Source organism: Bombina bombina, chromosome 9 (genome assembly GCF_027579735.1).
Source record: "Bombina bombina isolate aBomBom1 chromosome 9, aBomBom1.pri, whole genome shotgun sequence".
Taxonomy (NCBI): Eukaryota; Metazoa; Chordata; class Amphibia; order Anura; family Bombinatoridae; genus Bombina; species Bombina bombina.
The window spans coordinates 61315548-61339771 of NC_069507.1; positions in this window are offsets into that span (position 1 = coordinate 61315548).

The following is a 24224-nucleotide window of genomic DNA, read 5'->3' on the forward strand; positions in this document are numbered from 1 at the left end:
GTGTACTCTCCATGCCATTGGAAAGAAAAGTATATTAAAGGACCACTAAATACGGTAGAATTGCATAATTAACAAGTGCATAATAAAAAGACAATGATTTAACACTTACTCTGAATTTTAAATAAGCAGTAGTTTTTGTTTTCCTGATAATTATTTTCTCTCTCCCATTTTCCAGGCCCCTTGTATCATGCGACAGAGATCCGACAACCACAGACTAGTATACGTATACATAGCTGCTTATGATATGGATAGCACTGTGCAGATATAACTGGCTTGCAGGCTCCTCCGGGCGACATTGTGATATCACAAACTGAGTTAACCCTGGAAGGGTAGCATTATATGTAAGTTATGTCATGTTACCTTTTACATTGTGCCCAGATACTACCTTAAATAACAGTGGTTTAAGCTTCTTGCATGGTATATTAGAGCATTGTTTGTGTAAAAGAGCCATTTTTTAGTATAAACCAAACAAAAGTCAATTATTGAAGTTTGGGAGCGTTAAAAAAGCTTTAAAGACAATATGGAGATTTAAAATTTGTACAATATTTATTGCTGGTGGACAATCTAAAAACATATATAAATCAAAAAATCATAAAAAACAATAATATAAACAGTATAATCAGTCTAGGGTTGGATGAAGTAGTGCTAATATATTAAAGTATGGGACGTCTCCCTTTTAAACTTTATATTTTTGGGTTTCTCTGTATCTTAACCTTTACGTCTAGATTATTACAACACTCTAGTTAAACAATGGCTATGTAACCACCTTAATCCACCTTATATTTGCATCTGAAGATGTAGTGTCTTTAAAAAGATATTTTCTTGACTAATTGTCAGAAATAAAATGTTCATAAAAATTGCTTTGATGTTTAAAAGTCTTTTTCCAGTATAAAAATATATTTGTAGTCCAATAAATTTCCGCTATTTCTTAGAGGGGTAACCTTGTAACACTTCAGTCTTTTTTATGCAATTTGTAACGAGTGTTTCTAATGAGCTTACCGGGTCTTCTGACACCTGCTGTGTCTGGCGGTTTGTTTGTTTATCTTACCAGGAAGATGTTTATGCCTTTTCTCTCTCCAATCTTGTACGATACAAGACTAGCCTGTAAGCTTGGTTCCTCGGAGCCTATTTCAGTCTGTGTGGCTCTGATGGTTCAGCACCTTCTGTTCAAAATATCTCTGGCTGTCAGTATTTGGCAGCAGGCTTTCGAGTCAGGTGAATACTTCCGCTACACGCTCCGGCGTGTTTGGCGGTTCCTCCGATACTTAGTATACAAACGGCCGTTTGTTTCTTTTCTTCTTCCCCTGTACTCAAATTGTGATTGAGATCCTGCAGGGTATATGTGAGCTGTAATGGTTGCGTCTACGCGTTTCGCCGGTTGGCTTTATCAAGACGGATGGTTTGTGTTCTGAAGCCCGGTGTTTTTAAAGAGCCCTCTTCTCTTTCTGATTGGTTGATGTTTCTTCCTTTTTCTATTGGTGATCTGTTTAAATGGCTTTTACTGAGGATTTAAGGTGGACTATCGAATTGTATCTATCTTTGCAAATAGTATAGATACATTTGTTCAATTTATAAGGTGGATTTTTCATTTGTATCTATCTTTTTCAGATGGTATATCAATTTTTTGTTATTTTATTTGATTTATAAGGTGGATTATTAAAATCTTCTATTATTTACATCAATGTTTCTAGTCGACTTATATAATATATTAATATATTGTTTATCAATTTCTAATGGATTTTCTATATATCCAAGCCTAAACGCAGATTATTTCAAAATGGATGTTTGTTATTTCATATAATTATCACATTTTTATGATATATTTTTCCCATTCTTTTGTTAGAATGTATAGCCATCAATTTTTTGTCATCGTATTAATTAGTGTGTTGTATATATAGTTTTCATTATTTTATATAATTCTAGCTTTTATTCTTTACATAGTTCTTTTACTAGATTTGTCCTTATATATTTGGTATAGTGTTGTTAAATTATAAATAATTTTTAGTGACTTATTTCTGAATTTTTTATTATTTAGAAACTAACGATTTCATTATAGAATTTGAGATAGTAAGATAGGTAATACATTTTGAATCAAGTTTTTTATAAAGAGTAATTTAATTCCCATGTTTTTTAGATGGTTTTTATGGTCTTGTTGAAATATTGAATCTTACTAGTTCTATTTGTTTTCATCATTATGAGGTAAGAAATGGGGAAAGGTCCAGTTCAGAATTTAGTCCTGATGGATATAAAGTCTGCATGTTGTAAATTAATTCTGCCTCTTTTCTTAATAGTTTTTCTTCAAAGTTTCCCCCTCTCCACTCTTGTTTCAATTTCTTTATACCCCAGAATTTAAAGTCTTTTAAGTTATTCTTATGTATTTCTCTGAAATGAGTGTATAGATGAGTTTCTAGATTTCCCTTAGCTATACAGGACAGATGTTCTCGTATTCGTTCTCGTAGGGTCCTTGTAGTTTCTCCTATGTACTGTAACTGGCAAGTGCACTGTATAATGTAGATGACCCCTTTGTCCTGACATCTTATTGTTTCTTTTATGTGATGTATTAATCCGTTAGTGTTGGATATAACTTTCTTACATTTACTGCTAAACTTGCAGGATCTACACCCAAAACAGGGAAAAAAACCTTCTAATTTGTTTCCAGTTAGATCTTTTTGTGTCATGTGTGTTTTTTGTATCTGTTTAAATTCGCTAGGGGCGAGTATCTGTTTAAAATTTTTGGCTTTCCTGTATATGATTGTTGGATTATCTTTCATTTTTTCTCCTATCAGAGGATCTGTTTGGACCAGATGCCAGTGTTTTTTGACAATTCTTTGCAAAATATGATGGTCACTGTTATAGTCTGTGATTAATGCAACATTAATTTTATCTTCTTTCTCTTCTCTATAATTTTTTGGATTTGAATCTTTATTTTTATAAGTAAGTAGATTTTTCCTTTCTTTTTGATCTACTTGTTCCTTAGCTTTCTTTATTATATTAGGGTCATACCCTCTATCATGGAATTTTTTCTCTAATATTTCTATTTGTTCTAAATAGTCGGAGGTTCTTGTACAATTTCGTTTAATCCTGAGGCATTGGCCTTTAGGAATATTCTCCTTCCATTTATTTAAATGGCAGCTATTAAAATGTATTAGATTGTTGGCATCTACTTTTTTGAAGTGTGTCTTAGTTATTATTTCTTTTTCTACAATTTCTATATCCAGATCAAGGAATGTGATTTTTTCTTTACTGATATGATATGTAAATTGAATTCCTATGTCATTTTGGTTCATGTCTGCTATGAATTTTTCCAATTCTTTAGATGTCCCCTTCCATATAAGGATGATGTCATCGATATATCTTTTATAGAGCACGAGATTTGCGCCGAGCTCATGCTTGGATATGAACTCTTCTTCCCATTTGCCTAAGAAGAGATTTGCATAGCTCGGCGCAAATCTCGTGCCCATAGCAGTACCTCTTGTCTGGAGATAGAATTTTCCATTGAAGGAAAAGTAATTTTGATTTAAGATATAATTAATACCTAGAATTATAAAGTCTTTTTGTTTTTGATTGAGTGTATCATCTCTCGTCATATACATTTCTGCCGCTTTAATGCCCAATTGATGTTTGATACTTGTGTATAACGATGATACATCACATGTACTGATGATATAATTATCTTCCCATTTTAATTTATTTAAATTTTGTAATATATCGGTTGTATCTTTGAGGTATGAAGGTAGTGTTTTTACGTATTTTTGCAAAAAACTGTCAATATATTTTGATAAATTTGCAGTTAGTGAACCTATTCCCGATATTATGGGTCTACCGGGTGGATTGATGGGATTTTTATGTAATTTTGGTAAGTAATAGAATATCGGTATTTTAGGGTATTTAGGACAGAGGAAATCAAACTCTTTTTTATGGATTATGCCTTCAGTTGAGGCCTCTTTTAGTATGTTTGTTAACTTTGATAGAAAATTTTTGGTTGGATCTAATTTTATTTCTCTATATGTTTCTGTATCTCCTAGAAGTCTATTGGCTTCGTTAATATAACTTTTTGTATCTAGGAGGACTATGCCTCCTCCCTTGTCCGCTCCTTTGATTGTCAGTTCTTTATTGTTTTGTAAATTTTTAATTATTTCATTTTCTTTTTTAGATAGATTTCTATTTCTAAATTTATTGTCTTTTACACTTGCAATATCTTTTTGCACTAATTTTTCAAATAGTTCGAGGTTTCTACCTTTCTCAGCACTTGGATAAAATTTAGATTTTAATTTTAGGTCTGTGTGTTGAATCTCTGGAGTAGTTGAAATGACATTTCTTGTTATACCATGAGATGTTATTTGTCTCTCTATTGGATTTTTTGCAAAGAATCTTTTCAAAGTTAATTTTCGCACAAATTGACTTATATGAATATGTGTATTGAATTTATTCATTTTTGTTGTCGGGGCAAAACTTAGACCTAGTTCTAATACTTTTTCTTCTTCTTTAGTTAATACTTTACTACTTAGATTGAAGATACCTGATGGTGATTTTATTTTGTTTTTTTGACATTTTTTAACTGTTCTTCCTCCTCTTGTTCCTCTCTGCTTCTTTTTCTTAGTGGTGGTGCTTTTAGTGCTAACTTGTTTTGTGTTGTTTCTGGTCTTGTTGGATCTAATTCTAAAAAATGTTCCTCATTTTTTGGGGAATTTGGAACTGTGCTTAATTTTTCAAATTTATTATTTGTTTTTATTTTCCAATTGTGATTTATATTTTCTTTTGGTGTTTTTTCAAAATTTCTATTTCTAAAATTTCCATTGTGATTATCTTTTTGTGAGTGTTCTCTATAGTGATAACTATCTTGCCTTTGGGGGCTGTTATAGTCGTTTTTATAGTGGTTGTAGTGTCTTTCACCTTTTTCTGTGTATTCTCTTCTATATGTTTCTCTTTCATTAGGTCTATGTTTATCTTCATAGTGATTGTGATTTTTAAAGTGTGTATTGTATCTTCTATCGTAATTGTAGTGGTTTCTGTACTCTCTTGGTTGGTAATAGTTCCAATTATTATAATTGGTTCTCCATTCTGTGTATCTACCCTGTCTTTCATTTAGCCTATTTTCAAATCTGTGATTACTATGATTATAGTTACCTCTATCTTCATAATAATTTTGTTTTTGTTTTACATGTATTTGTTGTTTATTAGGGATAGAAGTGGTGTGTTGTGAATCTATATCAGTGTTTTGTTCTGCTGTAATTTCTTCTAATTCTGTTTCCATCTCATCTGTCAGTTCTTGATAATCTTCTTCATCCCTTTTGTATTTTCTCCATTTGGTCTCTAATAGATCTTTATTCAGTTTATTTAGATTGGAGATTATTTCTTTCTGTCTAAATTTAAACTCACTGTTTTCCTTCACTTCCTCTAGTTCATTTTTAATTGAGGTAATATTCTCACTTAGTTGTTTCAGTGATTCTTCTCTAGACCTTTTTAGAATGTCTAATAGGGTTTGTGTAGTTTCATTTAAAGCTGTATCCCATTCCATCTGGAATTCTTTTTTTAAATCAAATGTGCATTTTTTCTTAACTCTAAGGCCTCTAGGGGCCCATTTGTTTGCTATATATTTATTTAAGAAGTGTAATTCTATTTTTTGTTTTAGTTCACTAGTCATGTTTTTCTCTAATTTAGCCATCTTTGTGTTTATGTCTATAGGTTCTACCTCAATTATATTTAATTCATTTTCCATAATTTCTTTTAGAATCTCTTCTCTCCAGGTAAATATATCTTTCTCCATTACTAGGCTGCTATTACTTAAGCTCATAAAAAATGAGCTAGGGAAGAATAGATAAGTTGCGTGGGTTAATTTAAGATAAGCGCCAAGTTATTATCCTTAAGCTCCCTCACAGGTGATCTTCCCTATGATTACCAATTTTTAGTATAAACCAAACAAAAGTCAATTATTGAAGTTTGGGAGCGCTAAAAAAGCTTTAAAGACAATATGGAGATTTAAAATTTGTACAATATTTATTGCTGGTGGACAATCTAAAAACATATATAAATCAAAAAATCATAAAAAACAATAATATAAACAGTATAATCAGTCTAGGGTTGGATGAAGTAGTGCTAATATATTAAAGTATGGGACGTCTCCCTTTTAAACTTTATATTTTTGGGTTTCTCTGTATCTTAACCTTTACGTCTAGATTATTACAACACTCTAGTTAAACAATGGCTATGTAACCACCTTAATCCACCTTATATTTGCATCTGAAGATGTAGTGTCTTTAAAAAGATATTTTCTTGACTAATTGTCAGAAATAAAATGTTCATAAAAATTGCTTTGATGTTTAAAAGTCTTTTTCCAGTATAAAAATATATTTGTAGTCCAATAAATTTCCGCTATTTCTTAGAGGGGTAACCTTGTAACACTTCAGTCTTTTTTATGCAATTTGTAACGAGTGTTTCTAATGAGCTTACCGGGTCTTCTGACACCTGCTGTGTCTGGCGGTTTGTTTGTTTATCTTACCAGGAAGATGTTTATGCCTTTTCTCTCTCCAATCTTGTACGATACAAGACTAGCCTGTAACCCTAGACTGATTATACTGTTTATATTATTGTTTTTTATGATTTTTTGATTTATATATGTTTTTAGATTGTCCACCAGCAATAAATATTGTACAAATTTTAAATCTCCATATTGTCTTTAAAGCTTTTTTAGCGCTCCCAAACTTCAATAATTGACTTTTGTTTGGTTTATACTAAAAATTGGTAATCATAGGGAAGATCACCTGTGAGGGAGCTTAAGGATAATAACTTGGCGCTTATCTTAAATTAACCCACGCAACTTATCTATTCTTCCCTAGCTCATTTTTTATGAGCTTAAGTAATAGCAGCCTAGTAATGGAGAAAGATATATTTACCTGGAGAGAAGAGATTCTAAAAGAAATTATGGAAAATTAATTAAATATAATTGAGGTAGAACCTATAGACATAAACACAAAGATGGCTAAATTAGAGAAAAACATGACTAGTGAACTAAAACAAAAAATAGAATTACACTTCTTAAATAAATATATAGCAAACAAATGGGCCCCTAGAGGCCTTAGAGTTAAGAAAAAATGCACATTTGATTTAAAAAAAGAATTCCAGATGGAATGGGATACAGCTTTAAATGAAACTACACAAACCCTATTAGACATTCTAAAAAGGTCTAGAGAAGAATCACTGAAACAACTAAGTGAGAATATTACCTCAATTAAAAATGAACTAGAGGAAGTGAAGGAAAACAGTGAGTTTAAATTTAGACAGAAAGAAATAATCTCCAATCTAAATAAACTGAATAAAGATCTATTAGAGACCAAATGGAGAAAATACAAAAGGGATGAAGAAGATTATCAAGAACTGACAGATGAGATGGAAACAGAATTAGAAGAAATTACAGCAGAACAAAACACTGATATAGATTCACAACACACCACTTCTATCCCTAATAAACAACAAATACATGTAAAACAAAAACAAAATTATTATGAAGATAGAGGTAACTATAATCATAGTAATCACAGATTTGAAAATAGGCTAAATGAAAGACAGGGTAGATACACAGAATGGAGAACCAATTATAATAATTGGAACTATTACCAACCAAGAGAGTACAGAAACCACTACAATTACGATAGAAGATACAATACACACTTTAAAAATCACAATCACTATGAAGATAAACATAGACCTAATGAAAGAGAAACATATAGAAGAGAATACACAGAAAAAGGTGAAAGACACTACAACCACTATAAAAACGACTATAACAGCCCCCAAAGGCAAGATAGTTATCACTATAGAGAACACTCACAAAAAGATAATCACAATGGAAATTTTAGAAATAGAAATTTTGAAAAAACACCAAAAGAAAATATAAATCACAATTGGAAAATAAAAACAAATAATAAATTTGAAAAATTAAGCACAGTTCCAAATTCCCCAAAAAATGAGGAACATTTTTTAGAATTAGATCCAACAAGACCAGAAACAACACAAAACAAGTTAGCACTAAAAGCACCACCACTAAGAAAAAGAAGCAGAGAGGAACAAGAGGAGGAAGAACAGTTAAAAAATGTCAAAAAAACAAAATAAAATCACCATCAGGTATCTTCAATCTAAGTAGTAAAGTATTAACTAAAGAAGAAGAAAAAGTATTAGAACTAGGTCTAAGTTTTGCCCCGACAACAAAAATGAATAAATTCAATACACATATTCATATAAGTCAATTTGTGCGAAAATTAACTTTGAAAAGATTCTTTGCAAAAAATCCAATAGAGAGACAAATAACATCTCATGGTATAACAAGAAATGTCATTTCAACTACTCCAGAGATTCAACACACAGACCTAAAATTAAAATCTAAATTTTATCCAAGTGCTGAGAAAGGTAGAAACCTCGAACTATTTGAAAAATTAGTGCAAAAAGATATTGCAAGTGTAAAAGACAATAAATTTAGAAATAGAAATCTATCTAAAAAAGAAAATGAAATAATTAAAAATTTACAAAACAATAAAGAACTGACAATCAAAGGAACGGACAAGGGAGGAGGCATAGTCCTCCTAGATACAAAAAGTTATATTAACGAAGCCAATAGACTTCTAGGAGATACAGAAACATATAGAGAAATAAAATTAGATCCAACCAAAAATTTTCTATCAAAGTTAACAAACATACTAAAAGAGGCCTCAACTGAAGGCATAATCCATAAAAAAGAGTTTGATTTCCTCTGTCCTAAATACCCTAAAATACCGATATTCTATTACTTACCAAAATTACATAAAAATCCCATCAATCCACCCGGTAGACCCATAATATCGGGAATAGGTTCACTAACTGCAAATTTATCAAAATATATTGACAGTTTTTTGCAAAAATACGTAAAAACACTACCTTCATACCTCAAAGATACAACCGATATATTACAAAATTTAAATAAATTAAAATGGGAAGATAATTATATCATCAGTACATGTGATGTATCATCGTTATACACAAGTATCAAACATCAATTGGGCATTAAAGCGGCAGAAATGTATATGACGAGAGATGATACACTCAATCAAAAACAAAAAGACTTTATAATTCTAGGTATTAATTATATCTTAAATCAAAATTACTTTTCCTTCAATGGAAAATTCTATCTCCAGACAAGAGGTACTGCTATGGGCACGAGATTTGCGCCGAGCTATGCAAATCTCTTCTTAGGCAAATGGGAAGAAGAGTTCATATCCAAGCATGAGCTCGGCGCAAATCTCGTGCTCTATAAAAGATATATCGATGACATCATCCTTATATGGAAGGGGACATCTAAAGAATTGGAAAAATTCATAGCAGACATGAACCAAAATGACATAGGAATTCAATTTACATATCATATCAGTAAAGAAAAAATCACATTCCTTGATCTGGATATAGAAATTGTAGAAAAAGAAATAATAACTAAGACACACTTCAAAAAAGTAGATGCCAACAATCTAATACATTTTAATAGCTGCCATTTAAATAAATGGAAGGAGAATATTCCTAAAGGCCAATGCCTCAGGATTAAACGAAATTGTACAAGAACCTCCGACTATTTAGAACAAATAGAAATATTAGAGAAAAAATTCCATGATAGAGGGTATGACCCTAATATAATAAAGAAAGCTAAGGAACAAGTAGATCAAAAAGAAAGGAAAAATCTACTTACTTATAAAAATAAAGATTCAAATCCAAAAAATTATAGAGAAGAGAAAGAAGATAAAATTAATGTTGCATTAATCACAGACTATAACAGTGACCATCATATTTTGCAAAGAATTGTCAAAAAACACTGGCATCTGGTCCAAACAGATCCTCTGATAGGAGAAAAAATGAAAGATAATCCAACAATCATATACAGGAAAGCCAAAAATTTTAAACAGATACTCGCCCCTAGCGAATTTAAACAGATACAAAAAACACACATGACACAAAAAGATCTAACTGGAAACAAATTAGAAGGTTTTTTTCCCTGTTTTGGGTGTAGATCCTGCAAGTTTAGCAGTAAATGTAAGAAAGTTATATCCAACACTAACGGATTAATACATCACATAAAAGAAACAATAAGATGTCAGGACAAAGGGGTCATCTACATTATACAGTGCACTTGCCAGTTACAGTACATAGGAGAAACTACAAGGACCCTACGAGAACGAATACGAGAACATCTGTCCTGTATAGCTAAGGGAAATCTAGAAACTCATCTATACACTCATTTCAGAGAAATACATAAGAATAACTTAAAAGACTTTAAATTCTGGGGTATAAAGAAATTGAAACAAGAGTGGAGAGGGGGAAACTTTGAAGAAAAACTATTAAGAAAAGAGGCAGAATTAATTTACAACATGCAGACTTTATATCCATCAGGACTAAATTCTGAACTGGACCTTTCCCCATTTCTTACCTCATAATGATGAAAACAAATAGAACTAGTAAGATTCAATATTTCAACAAGACCATAAAAACCATCTAAAAAACATGGGAATTAAATTACTCTTTATAAAAAACTTGATTCAAAATTTATTACCTATCTTACTATCTCAAATTCTATAATGAAATCGTTAGTTTCTAAATAATAAAAAATTCAGAAATAAGTCACTAAAAATTATTTATAATTTAACAACACTATACCAAATATATAAGGACAAATCTAGTAAAAGAACTATGTAAAGAATAAAAGCTAGAATTATATAAAATAATGAAAACTATATATACAACACACTAATTAATACGATGACAAAAAATTGATGGCTATACATTCTAACAAAAGAATGGGAAAAATATATCATAAAAATGTGATAATTATATGAAATAACAAACATCCATTTTGAAATAATCTGCGTTTAGGCTTGGATATATAGAAAATCCATTAGAAATTGATAAACAATATATTAATATATTATATAAGTCGACTAGAAACATTGATGTATATAATAGAAGATTTTAATAATCCACCTTATAAATCAAATAAAATAACAAAAAATTGATATACCATCTGAAAAAGATAGATACAAATGAAAAATCCACCTTATAAATTGAACAAATGTATCTATACTATTTGCAAAGATAGATACAATTCGATAGTCCACCTTAAATCCTCAGTAAAAGCCATTTAAACAGATCACCAATAGAAAAAGGAAGAAACATCAACCAATCAGAAAGAGAAGAGGGCTCTTTAAAAACACCGGGCTTCAGAACACAAACCATCCGTCTTGATAAAGCCAACCGGCGAAACGCGTAGACGCAACCATTACAGCTCACATATACCCTGCAGGATCTCAATCACAATTTGAGTACAGGGGAAGAAGAAAAGAAACAAACGGCCGTTTGTATACTAAGTATCGGAGGAACCGCCAAACACGCCGGAGCGTGTAGCGGAAGTATTCACCTGACTCGAAAGCCTGCTGCCAAATACTGACAGCCAGAGATATTTTGAACAGAAGGTGCTGAACCATCAGAGCCACACAGACTGAAATAGGCTCCGAGGAACCAAGCTTACAGGCTAGTCTTGTATCGTACAAGATTGGAGAGAGAAAAGGCATAAACATCTTCCTGGTAAGATAAACAAACAAACCGCCAGACACAGCAGGTGTCAGAAGACCCGGTAAGCTCATTAGAAACACTCGTTACAAATTGCATAAAAAAGACTGAAGTGTTACAAGGTTACCCCTCTAAGAAATAGCGGAAATTTATTGGACTACAAATATATTTTTATACTGGAAAAAGACTTTTAAACATCAAAGCAATTTTTATGAACATTTTATTTCTGACAATTAGTCAAGAAAATATCTTTTTAAAGACACTACATCTTCAGATGCAAATATAAGGTGGATTAAGGTGGTTACATAGCCATTGTTTAACTAGAGTGTTGTAATAATCTAGACGTAAAGGTTAAGATACAGAGAAACCCAAAAATATAAAGTTTAAAAGGGAGACGTCCCATACTTTAATATATTAGCACTACTTCATCCAACCCTAGACTGATTATACTGTTTATATTATTGTTTTTTATGATTTTTTGATTTATATATGTTTTTAGATTGTCCACCAGCAATAAATATTGTACAAATTTTAAATCTCCATATTGTCTTTAAAGCTTTTTTAGCGCTCCCAAACTTCAATAATTGACTTTTGTTTGGTTTATACTAAAAATTGGTAATCATAGGGAAGATCACCTGTGAGGGAGCTTAAGGATAATAACTTGGCGCTTATCTTAAATTAACCCACGTAAAAGAGCCATTTCCCATGCATTTTATATTCTGCAGCTGGTATAACAAGTCGTCGGAAACCAATTCCAATTTTACAGTACACCGTCCTTTTAAATAACCATGAAACCAGTTTTTTTTTCATGGTTCACACAGAGTGCACAATTGAAAACAACTGTCCATGTTAGCTTCATTATCTCTTACTAGTCCTAAAGCCCGTTAACACGGGCCATTTTTTGCAGTACAGCAGTCCCACCCCTTGCGCTCTCTTCCTCCCCCTCTCTTTTGCTCTCTCTCTCTCTCCCCTCTCTTTTGCTCTCTCTCTCTCTCCCCCTTTCTTTTGTGCTCTCTCTCTCCCCCCTCTCTTTTGCGCTCTCTCTCCCCCCTCTTTTTTTGTGCTCTCTTTCCCCCATCTCTTTTGCGCTCTCTCTCTCCCCCATCTCTTTTGCGCTCTCTCTCTCCCCCATCTCTTTTGCGCTCTCTCTCCCCCATCTCTTTTGCGCTCTCTCCACCCCCTCTCTTTTGTGCTCTCCACCCCCTCTCTTTTGAGCTCTCTCTCCCCCTCTCTTTTGCGCTCTCTCCCCCCTCTCTTTTGCGCTTCTTTTGCGCTCTCTCCCCCCCTCTCTTTTGCGCTCTCTCTCCCCCCCTCTCTTTTTCTCTCTCTCCCCCCCCTCACTCTCCCCCTCTCTCCCCCCTCTCTTACCCTCTCTCTCTCTCTCTCTCTCTCTCTCTCCCTCTCCCCCCTCTCTCTCCCTCTCCCCCTCTCTCTCTCTCTCTCTCTCTCTCTCTCTCTCTCTCTCTCTCTCTCCCCCCTCTCTCTCCCCCTCTCTCTCCTCCTCTCTCTCCTCCTCTCTCTCCCCCTCTCTCTCCTCCTCTCTCTCCTCCTCTCTCTCCCCTCTCTCTATCTCTCTCCCCTCTCTATCTCTCTCCCCTCTCTATCGCGTGGCCGTGCCTGGACACGCCCCCATTTATGCATGACCACGCCCCTTTACGCCGGTCACGTCCCTTCATGACAGACCACGCCCCCTTTACGACCATTCACATCCAGCCACACCCCCTTCACATCGGCCACGCCCACTTCTGCCGCATCAGCTAGGGACTCAAAGGCCAGGTGTGTTTGTCCTCGTGCTGTCTCTACTGCGCATGACAGCTTCGGACAAACACACTTGACCTTTTATATTATAGGATTCAAAAGCACGTAGGTAGGTTCAGGAGTGTGCACATTTCTGGAGCACTACTTGTCAGTTATACACTTTTATAGAAACTAGATGGCAGTGGTGTTTTTGCACAGTGCATAACATTGTTAAAATCATTGTTACAAAATTGCTGCCATATAGTTCGCCATACAGTTTCTTATGGAACAATTGCGTAGTGTTGATCCTGTTTCTCCTCCTCTTTTATTGATGGTTTGAGTTTGTTCAATGATAAGGTGGTAGTTCCCCCAAAACGTCGTTGTAAAAGTTTTAATAATTTTTCATGAGAAATGATCAGATGGAGGTATTAATAAAACAATTTCTTGTTATTTTTGGTGGCCTAAGTTGCAGGAGAAGGTGAAGGATTTTTTTCAGTCCTGTGAGGGATGTGCAAGATCAAAACATTGTACTCGTAAAGCTGCAGGATTATTACAGCCATTACCTGTTCCCCAGAATTCTTGGTCACATATCTCTATTCATTCTATTGTTGATCTCGCTCTATCAAATGGCTATTCTTGCATTATGGTTGTGGTTGAGGTTTTCAAAGATGGACAATTTTTTATTTATGAAAGGGGTTCTGTCAGCTAGAGAGACTGCTATATACTTACTCAGAGAAATTTTACGGCTTCATGGTCTTCTGGAAGATATGGTATTGAACAGCGGTGTACAATTTACATCTCAATTTTGGAAGCATTTTTGCAAGTTTTTGAAAATTTATAGTTCTCTTACTTCTTAAAATGTTTAAGATTTCTAACCTTACATTTTTTTTAAATGTTTCAGTACTGGGAGATCACGGATCCTTTCTGTATCCATATTCTCAATAGAAAGTAAGTGCCCACTCTATCTTTCACTGCTCTCTTGGATTCCCCCACATACTGTAACCCACATAAGCATTTTATGACGTACACTATGTTGCGATCTGTGCACCTAATCGCAACATAGTGTACCTCAAAGAAACATTTTAAAGAATGTAATGGTGCAAATCTTAAACATTTTTAAATAAACTGTTATAGATAAAGTGAACCCAAACGGGAAAGGAGGGGGTATTAGGAACCCCCTTCTCAAGTTAAAAGCCAAATGGATTTTTTAGCTTAACTTTGAACCCAAATGGACTGAATATTGATTTTGAATTGAGAAGTTTCCTAATGGATGAATATTTTTAGGGGGCCATATAAAAAGCCCTATCAGACACTTGGGTACTACCAGATATACATTTATTGATGTATGATCTCTATATTTGTTTTTTTAAATTATGTCTCCATTTTTATGAATTTGAAATATCATATTGTCTTTTATTGTAATTTTATTTAATACACAATCTTTGATGTTGTATATTTTTTTTATATTTTTAAATATTTAGGAATATTATGACCCCTCTACGGATAACATTTTTTTTTTTATTCCTAATGAGACTATTGTAAAAAGAGATATGTGTTACTAATATTAACTTTCACCTCTTTGAGAAGGTTTTCATATATTTGAGATTTTTAAAATAAATTTAAAAGCAATGAATAAAAATATGCCCCTTTAAAAATTAAAGAAAAATATATAAAATATAAAAATAAACATGTCTCTTTAAATAGCACATGCTATATAAGTGTGTTCACAATTTATAGCAAATTGAGCTTGACAAAAGATTTGAAATGTGTTGGTCAGGACCTACTTTGGGGCTCCCTTAATCAGTCTGGGACCGTTAGATGTGGTGTTTGGCTTTGCCCATATCCTGGAACCGGTAAAGTTAAAGTGAATGTAAAGTATGCGGAATGAGTGACCGTTTTTTTAAAAATCCTATTAAAAACAGGGGCACTTTCATTCATCAAACTTTACATTTCACTGGTTTTGTTAAAATACCTTTTCTTCTTGAAAGCCGCTCCAGTGCTTCTCCAGCCCGTCGCAAGCCTCTTCATATGTCGGCAATGACAATTCCGGCATCCTCTAATCACGGCTTCCCCTCCAGGGGGAATCATTGCCTAAAGCAATGCTGTGATTGGAGGAAGACCGGGATCCATCTGGACGACCAGGGAGCTGTGCACCAAGATCCCTCAAAGTAAGCCCCTAACCCATGACAAGAGCCATTGTTGGCTGCTGACTGGTTTGGGCAACCAGATCCACACGCTATTAAATTCTCGCAAGAATAAAAGCCATACTGTCAGGTCCTTTGTAATATCTAGGGAAACCCTCACTAGAGCCCTTTGTAACTTAAGCCCCCTGGTTGATGCTTCCATCCTCCTATTGAATATCTTACCCTTGGGGATCACTCTGGACGCAAAGTTCAATAGGCCTAGCAGAGATTGAAATTCCCTCAGAGTAAACCTGCCAGCATCTATGATGGCCTCCTAGATAGCTGACAAGGCAGATTCGACTGCATTTCTTGGCTATGGTGTCAATTTCTATGCCTAAGTATACAATATGCGTGCGCTGCCCTTCCGTCTTTTCGGTAGTGGAACACCTAAGCACGAGGACAGTTTCTACATGGTTCCCAGAAACCTATCACAATCTCTGGATCCCGCCCTCCCCAAGAAAAATAAATAGTCTAAATAATGAGCCACATGGACCAGCCCAGACTCGTGAATCACTGCCGAATGGCAGGAAGAACTAAACAGGTCATAGTATGCACATGCCATTGCACAACCCATTGGCAAGCAGCAGTCTACTTAGTACCGTCCCTAAAACATGCACCCCACCAGGTAGAAGCTCTCCGGGTGAATGGGGAGGAGGCGAAAGGCTGATTGAATGTCAACCATCGCCACCTCCTCTTCTGGATCCAGCCTTTGAATGATCCCTAGGGCAGATTCAAATGACTGATACAAGACTGACGTGTTCCTTTCATCGAGCGCATCAATTACTAATGCTCTCTCAAGATGAGACAGATGGCTGAATTAGCCTAGACCTCCCTGTGTCTTTCTTGGGTACTTCTCCAAGTAGGGAGATAACTAGATTTCCTAAGGGGACGGAAGGATAGGGACCTGCCCGAGCCCTAAGGCTACTTCTTTTGCTAATTTCTCTTCAACCGCCAGGGGGTGTTGAATAGCTGATCTTAATGTTACGAACTGCAGAAGAGGGGAGACACGGGACACCTAACAGGGATGAGAAAAAACAAACGATAATCCTGACCTAGTGAACTCCGCCGCATTCCTATCGGGTAATGCCCTGAGCAAACTACATATTTCCCCTAGGTTCAGGGGTGTGTGGGCCCTTTCCAGCAGAATCCGGCCTAAATGGAGCCCTCCCCCCCCCACCGGACTCACGATGCCTGGGACAGTCTGCCCCTGTGTGAGGCCCACCGCAATAGATGCATATATGCCGAAAAAAAGACAATGTAGACCCTTATCACACCGCTTTTCCTGGAAGTGCCAACATTCTCTACCTCCCCACCTCCTAAACTGTCTATTCTGCATGCCTGTTGCCTCTGGCCTAATTGGAATGATGGCTGCGCTATCAGATAACTCCAGACCAGAAAAAGGTCCATCTCCTTCATACCAAAATTGAGTACTGGGTTAGATTCTAATCTATGCCTGAAGTCGGCGTCATATTGATGCCATGCTGCCCCTTTTCCTCTGGTATGAATGTCATCTATAACTTCCATATATTTGAGGATATTAAGATTATGTTGAGGGTTAGCTTCCAAGTAGCAGGATGCTAACACGTGGAAGCAACACATTCACTCCTCATATGTCTCAGGCCTCTTAATCTTTTTATCTCCTGTTCCAACTTCAACCATTTCTTTAAAGTGGTGTGCTACCCTAGAGAGTTCAAATATTTTAACATGCATCCCTTCTTTAATACTTCTGGCTATACGCGGCTTAAGGTGTGATTGCAGCGAGTGCACTATGCATGGTTATGTGTCCGACGTACTTGTAACGAGCGACCTAGCGGAAGTAGCTTGGCTACCTTACTGCGAGCTTGACCCTGCTATTCCCTGACCTCCCACTAGTGTCTATAAAGTAACTCACACACTGTGCTAGCCCCTTTCACATCTGCTATTTTCCTGATGTACCTAAATAGCTTGTACTGACCCCTATCTTTGAACCCAGATGAACCCTCTGAATCCCCAGTGGAATATCTATCAATGTCCCTAATGTGGGGTGCAGGCAATGACTCACCAGCCCCAGTCGCCACTCCTACTTCAGATGATGCAGGAATTGCCATGAACGGAGTAGGCCTGAGGGCCTGCTTTGTTGCAGGGTCTGCTGAAGCTGTTGCCGCTGCCCCAGACTGCATCTGGGTTGTAGTAGGAATATCCCCCATGGGTTCTGCTGTCGACACAACTCCAGTTGATGCAGGAATTGATACTAACGGGGTAGGCCTAGGAGCCTGCCTTGTTGCAGGGTCCACTGTAACGGCTGACGTCCCAGCCTGCACCTGCGTTGTAACAGAAGCCTCGCAAATGGATGATGCTGCTGCTGCGGCCGCCATAGAAATCTGTGAAATAAAAGAGCAAGTGGGGGTATCACTGGAATTGATGATGAGGCCCCTCGCGCCCTGATCCTGTCTCTCTAGCCCACTCATACCCTGATAATTGTTTGCCCCCCCTTTCCAGCAACCTTTTTCTAAGACTTGATAAAATATTCATGTATCCACCTTTCCCCCCTATGCCTTTACCTGCCAGGGTTAATTCTAAAGAGTCACCTCCCTTTTTTTGCCTCTCTTGTTTATTCCCTTATTTGTCCCATCCCAGTCACTTTCTTTAGGGGTTATTTCCCCTTTCTACCACCACCCTGCCCTTTTAGACTGACACCCTTCCTCCCTGGCGGTCGTCGCCCACTCCGGATACCTCACTTACAATTGTGAGGATCCTTGCCAACAACTGCCGACCCAGATGCTGCCGCCGTGTTGCCCAATGCCTCCGGTCTCTGCGCACTAGCCGAAATGGTCCAAGATGGCACCTAGACTCGAGGATACCCACGTGACTGGGCGGGGGGGAGCTTGCGCCGCAGCGCGAAATAGCCCTGGACATGGAGGAGGGAGAAGCTGCCCTAGCTCTAACCTGTAGGAGCTCCGGAAAAGAACCAGAGAATGCCCCCTGATCCACCTCGCCTCCACCAGCCTCTCTTTGACCGGGAGTCAGAGGGGGAGAGGAGGATCTATCAGACACAGCCGTGTCTTCTAAAAATAGGGGGGACAAAAATGCAGTGGATGAGGCCAGAGGGGGTTGAAAACGGGTAAGGGAGGAGATAGAGGAAATAGAAAAGGATATAGGCTAAAGAAAAAGAAAAAAAGAAACGGAAAGGAGAGCAGAAGGAGAGGAAAAAATAGATGAAGAAAAAACAGAGGTAGAGGGGAGAGATATTGAATAGGCAGGAAAAAAAGAAAGAGGTAGAGGGGAGAGATATTGAATAGGCAGGAAGAAAAGAAGAAGCAGCAGCAGCAGAAGAAGAAGACAAAAGGGAACAAGTAGCAAAGGGAAAGGGCATAGCAGAGGGTGCAGAAGGGGAGGGAGGGATAGCATCACCCATGGTAGTAGATGATGCTTTTTTCTTCTTTGCAGGTGCCTTCTGATCATCACCAAACCGTCTTGGAGCCTTGGAAGTGCGACGAGGCTTCACCATTGTTCCAACCTGCAAGACAAAAAACAGGTTAGTGACCCTCCTTCCTGCCTGCAGTCACTAATATAGGTTCTGAAACACCCCCCTCTAGCTGCAAGATCAGCTAATACACATACACATACACCTAACAGTTCAGACAAAAGTTAACCCTTAAGTTGCTGCATGCTTAATCAGCCCTCCACTTTCCTAAAATTCCTAAAAAACAAAGACACAATAGTGTGTGCTACTTCACACCGGACTTCAGCTGTGAGCCAGAAAATGTGTAGATCCACTACATAGACAAATATTATCACAATGAGCTCATAATATGATCATAAATTGAACGGAATGTGGCCAATAGAATATACAGATTCAATCCGGGATCCAGGTAGAAAAGCATATTGCCTGAGCAAAATCCTTGATTCCTGTCGTAAGACAGGAAATCCTTGTCACAAGTATGAAAGTAATTTTCAATATAGGTGTTATTAGGTACTTACACCGTAAACTTCGAAAGATGTCCTCCCTTAGTAACTCCCTTCTGGGGTAGCAGTCTCCTTTGGCTGGTCCCTCTCTTAGGACTCCTTTTCAGTGAGCTGGAAAATTTCACTCTATGAGTTTCAGAATCTGAAAGGCACTTGCGTCCTCAACAGAATAAAGGTGATTGTTTCTTTCAATATTATCCTGTATTTCCTGGATCAGACCTATTCTGGAGCAGGATGGAGGTGGATTCTTGTGGCAGTGTTTCACTGAATGAATCTTACTTCCTACTCTACGTCTCCCCCTGTGATGGTGGAGCCGTAGAGAAGAGTAAGATTCATTCAGTCTGCCATAAGAATAGACCTCCATCCTGCTCCAGAATCGGTTTGGCCACATTCCCTTCAATTTATGAACTTATTATGAACTCATTATGAACTCATTGTGATAATATTCATCTATGTAGTGGATCTACAAATTTTCTGGCTCACAGCTGAAGTCCAGTGTGCAGTAGCACAAACTATTGTGTCTTTGTTTTTAAGAATTTTAGTGATTTATTTATTTGTTTTCAATACATGAATTCATGCTTCATTTTTGACCTTTTTAAACCCTGTTTTTAACTTAATATTTTTTTTTATTTAGACGCATATATTTGCAATCTCCGTTTTCACTCCGTTTTAGCTTCTTTTTTAGCGCCCTGGCACACATATTATCTCTCACGCATGCTATTAATTTCTTTGGAAGTAATCTCAGGGGGAATCTTCTATACCGGTGGCCTATTTTCTCTGTAGTCACTACTAGCGCAGTATATCAGACACCCATCTGTTGGTACCTTTTTGTCTGTGACTGGCAATATGGAAACAGCATAAATCTGATTGGCCAGATATCCTCCACTCGTCCACATGGTGGGCGGACAAGAGTATCTATTAATCAAGACCACAATGATTGATATTATATATCCACTCTATTCTATCATGACAAATTATAAAGTGAATATAAATTTGAAATGTATTGTTATGTAACAATACAAATGTTTTTAATTGATATACGCTACAATGTAAGCTGCTTGTATTGTAAATATGAACACCGTTCCAATCAGGCACCTGATTGGCTGCAAATGGACATTTAAGGTAGCAAGTTAGTATGGTCAATATCAGCCTGATGAAACGGTCTGAGGACTGAGAAACGCGTTGTTGGACTTTTATGTATGTTGTTGGACTATCAACCTGGGTCTTATTTTTGATCATTCGAATGCTTACCGGCTTGCGGTGGTCAATTACCAGACAGACAGGGTCCTTTGGCTCTGAGACAAGAGGCGAGTTTGCCAGGCAACTCCGAGGATCCAGCCTGCCTAGTGAGCACTACCTTAAGTGCTTCACCACACGTGAGTGTAATCTATCCTGCACAGTTTGCACTTTAATCATCTTACAGAGTTATGCTATGTGACGCCTTCTTCATTTCATTTTAGGATGCAGATAAGTAGAAATCTTCTCTGTGAAGGGGCTCACCAACTATCTATTAAATTATGGTTTAGGAATTTTTGGTTGAAGTCTTGCTAGTGTTTCCCTGAGTTTGTAAGGATCTATCAAGTTTACTTTCCAACACTAAATTAAAGTCACCCATTAAAATAAAGAGTTATTTTTTCTTCCAGAGTATAAGTATTTTTTTTAGTGCATATATATATATTTCCTACCACTCAATGGAAACCCTGTATTCTACTTCTTATAATGAAAACAGTTCCTCCTTATGGTTTATGATTTCCTCTTCCTCCAGTTTAATGAGTGGTGCAAGAGTATTGATACTACACTTTTCTTTCTTCTGCTCGCTGCATGGTACTGACTAGAATAGATTGTATACCATTCTCTAGCGTTTTAATATGAAGTGAAGTGGGTTTCTTGCAGCATGACAACATGCGCCTTTAAAGGCCTTATAATCTGTGATTGCCTTTTTCTATTTCACATTAAAGTGAAGGCCCATAACATTTTGTGTTAGTATTTTTAATGGACAGTTTCAACAAAAATGTAAAGATTAAAGTAAGGGTATGAATTCTTAGCTCACCCATAATGCACTTAGCTCACCCTTATCTTGGAGAACCAACCCCAAATGTTCAGAAAAAGGGAACTGATATGTCAGCACAAAATCCCAAACTTTTTCATGAAGAATGCACTATGGTCCCAAACTGTATTATTAAGAAAGCTGGCCCTAGCGGTGGCACAGTGCTTAGAGAAAGGGGCCTTTGACCCCAGGAGGTAAGCAGGGCATTGGAGGGAGACACTTTAGCCAAGGGCTTATAAGGGGGTTGCCTAGGGAATTGATGCCAATTCTATAGTCATTGGTGGACAGCAGAGGCTGCACACCTACTTACCATGGACCTGGAGGAAATCTTGAGCCAGATCTGCAACGCTTCAAGGAGCAAGGTTCAGACTGGATGGCTGCGCAGCTCATAGGTGTTCTGATGGGAGGAGCTGTTTCTGAAGAAAGTTCATAATCTTTCAGTAGATTCTGTGTTGCTGTGCCTTTGCATCTTTTATAATGTGTATCCAATAAAGTGAACGTTTTAACTACCATATCATCTTTTTTCCTGGTTCTTCATACGCTTTATTTTATCTTGCTTTCTGCACCTTTTTTGGATTTCATAGTGAAGGCTTCAGACAGGCAGGACAGGTCTCACGGCCCTGTTGGGCCTGATGTGAGGACTGTATTAATGTGGGGAAGGAGGACTTAGTTTCTAGGCAAGAGGTTTCATTTATGGCTTCAGAAGTGTATGTGACTCCTGTGGTTGCATGTGATGAGACTCCCAACAGGTGCCTGTGCAGGGGATGTCTCAGTCACAAGGGGCTGGTGAAGAGGCCTCTGATGTTAGTATGGTGGATCATGGTAGAACAGGGGGCAATATTGCATCTGGGGGGGCTACAAGGAGTCAATGACAGGGTTCTTGCCAAGTCAGCTGGGGTTGCACAGGTAGCTGTTATGCACAGCTAGATGCAGGAGGGAGGATTTTCTGGTGTAGGTCCAAAGCCTTGTTGGATTATTTCTGGAGCCCATTCTGGGCGTGGAACTAGGCCTGTAAAAAGTTAAAAAAAAAACAAGGGAGAGTTGGTTTTGCAGAAGAGATGAATTCACAGTTGATAGAATCCTTTTCTGGCTCTTCTGATGAGAAGGAGGTGGTCCTACCTTCGCCGGGACTCTATTAGTGGGGCAGGGCGTGGAAAAGGTAGGGCGATGGTTGGTTAAAAGGGGTCAAGAACAAGGGGTGCATGTCAGTATTTGTTAGTTAAGGTATGCCTGTAAGAAGTTTTGTTCATAATGTTTACCCTTCTGCTTTATTTCCTGCAGAGGTCCGCGGTGGTGAAGTGGACTCTTTTCCCCTGCTAGAGCTGTGGACAGATAGCATTGCGTTGGCTCCACATGGCATACCCGAAGTTGTGGAGTCTTCTATGGCCGGTGGTGTTCCTGATGTTAGTCAACAAGAAGGCCAGGTGTGTGCTCTCTTGGAGGTAAAAGCACTGGAGTGTCATAATACGGCTTTTGAAGGTGGTAATGTGATGAATGTAGTGTCTGAGAGCACAGAAAAGCATGGGGTATGTCAGTCCAGGGCAGAGGTCCATCAACCCAGAGGCAGGGTAAAAAGGAACAGGGCCCAAAAGTTGGGGACTATGCAGGGCAATCGAGCTAGGGTTGCCCAGCAGGGGTTGAAGAGTGTTACATAGCTCAATAGAATGCAGTTGATATCTGTGTTGCAGGTGCAACAGGAGCCGTAGAGGTCTCAGCTGGAGCTGCACGGCTCCATCCAGATAGGTGTTCCTTCAGGGTCATGAAGTGAGAAGTTGGAGTGGTTGCACGGCCAAGTGGATTGCAGGCTGTGGCGTTGAGTGGTACTGCTGGGACAGCGCCCAGGGAGGCGATTGTTCAGTCAAGCATTGCTTATGCAGCAGAGGTGACAGGTAAGCAAGGGTTGGGGTAATTGCAAAAAGTTGTTGAAAGTGGTGTGCATGGGGTAGACAGGGTGTCTTCCAACTTATTGGTAGGCCTTTGGGACATGGTGGCGAGATTGGAGTCATCGGTGGTCTCAGAGGTCCTTCCTCCAGCGGGGAGGGCATGGGTCCCTTACACTAATTTCTTGGTTTCAGGGTGAGCAGCATTTGGTTCTAGCCAGGCACAAAGTGGGCCTGAGCCAGCAATGAATGGAGGAGCTGGACCTTAAACCCAAACAGTGTCAGGGTTTTTTCCCTGCTTTGTTTGCCATGTGCTGCTGGCAGCCATTTTACTCACCTCTCTTGCTGACTCTGGTGCATAGTGTGTGATGCTGCTCATTTCTTGCGCGCCCTTTTATGGCCAGACTGGTGTACATCATCCATGTGTGACAGGTTGCAGTCTCAGAATTGTGATGTCATCACTTATAATTTAAAGGGCCTCTGTTCAGTATGCTTTGCCCTTGCGTTGTCTCGGACCTGTTTGTGAGTTTCAGTTTCTGTGTATTACCTGGCTGTCTGACGTCCCTCCTGGTTCCTGATCCCTGGCTTGTTCCTGACTCTGCTGTTCTCCTTGTTCCTGATTCTGGCTCGTCTGACTACTTGCTTTTGCTCCTGACTCGGCTTGTCTGACTATTTGCTTTGGCTCCTGACTCGGCTCGTCTGTATACCAGCTCTGGTTTTGACTCCTGGCTTGTTATTTGACTTGTGGACTTTTTATTATTTTTTGTTATTAATAAAGGTGTGATTATTTTTGCACTTCTCGTCTCAGTCTGATTCCTGGCACCCTGACAAACAGTTTGGGTGTCAGGTGTTTTG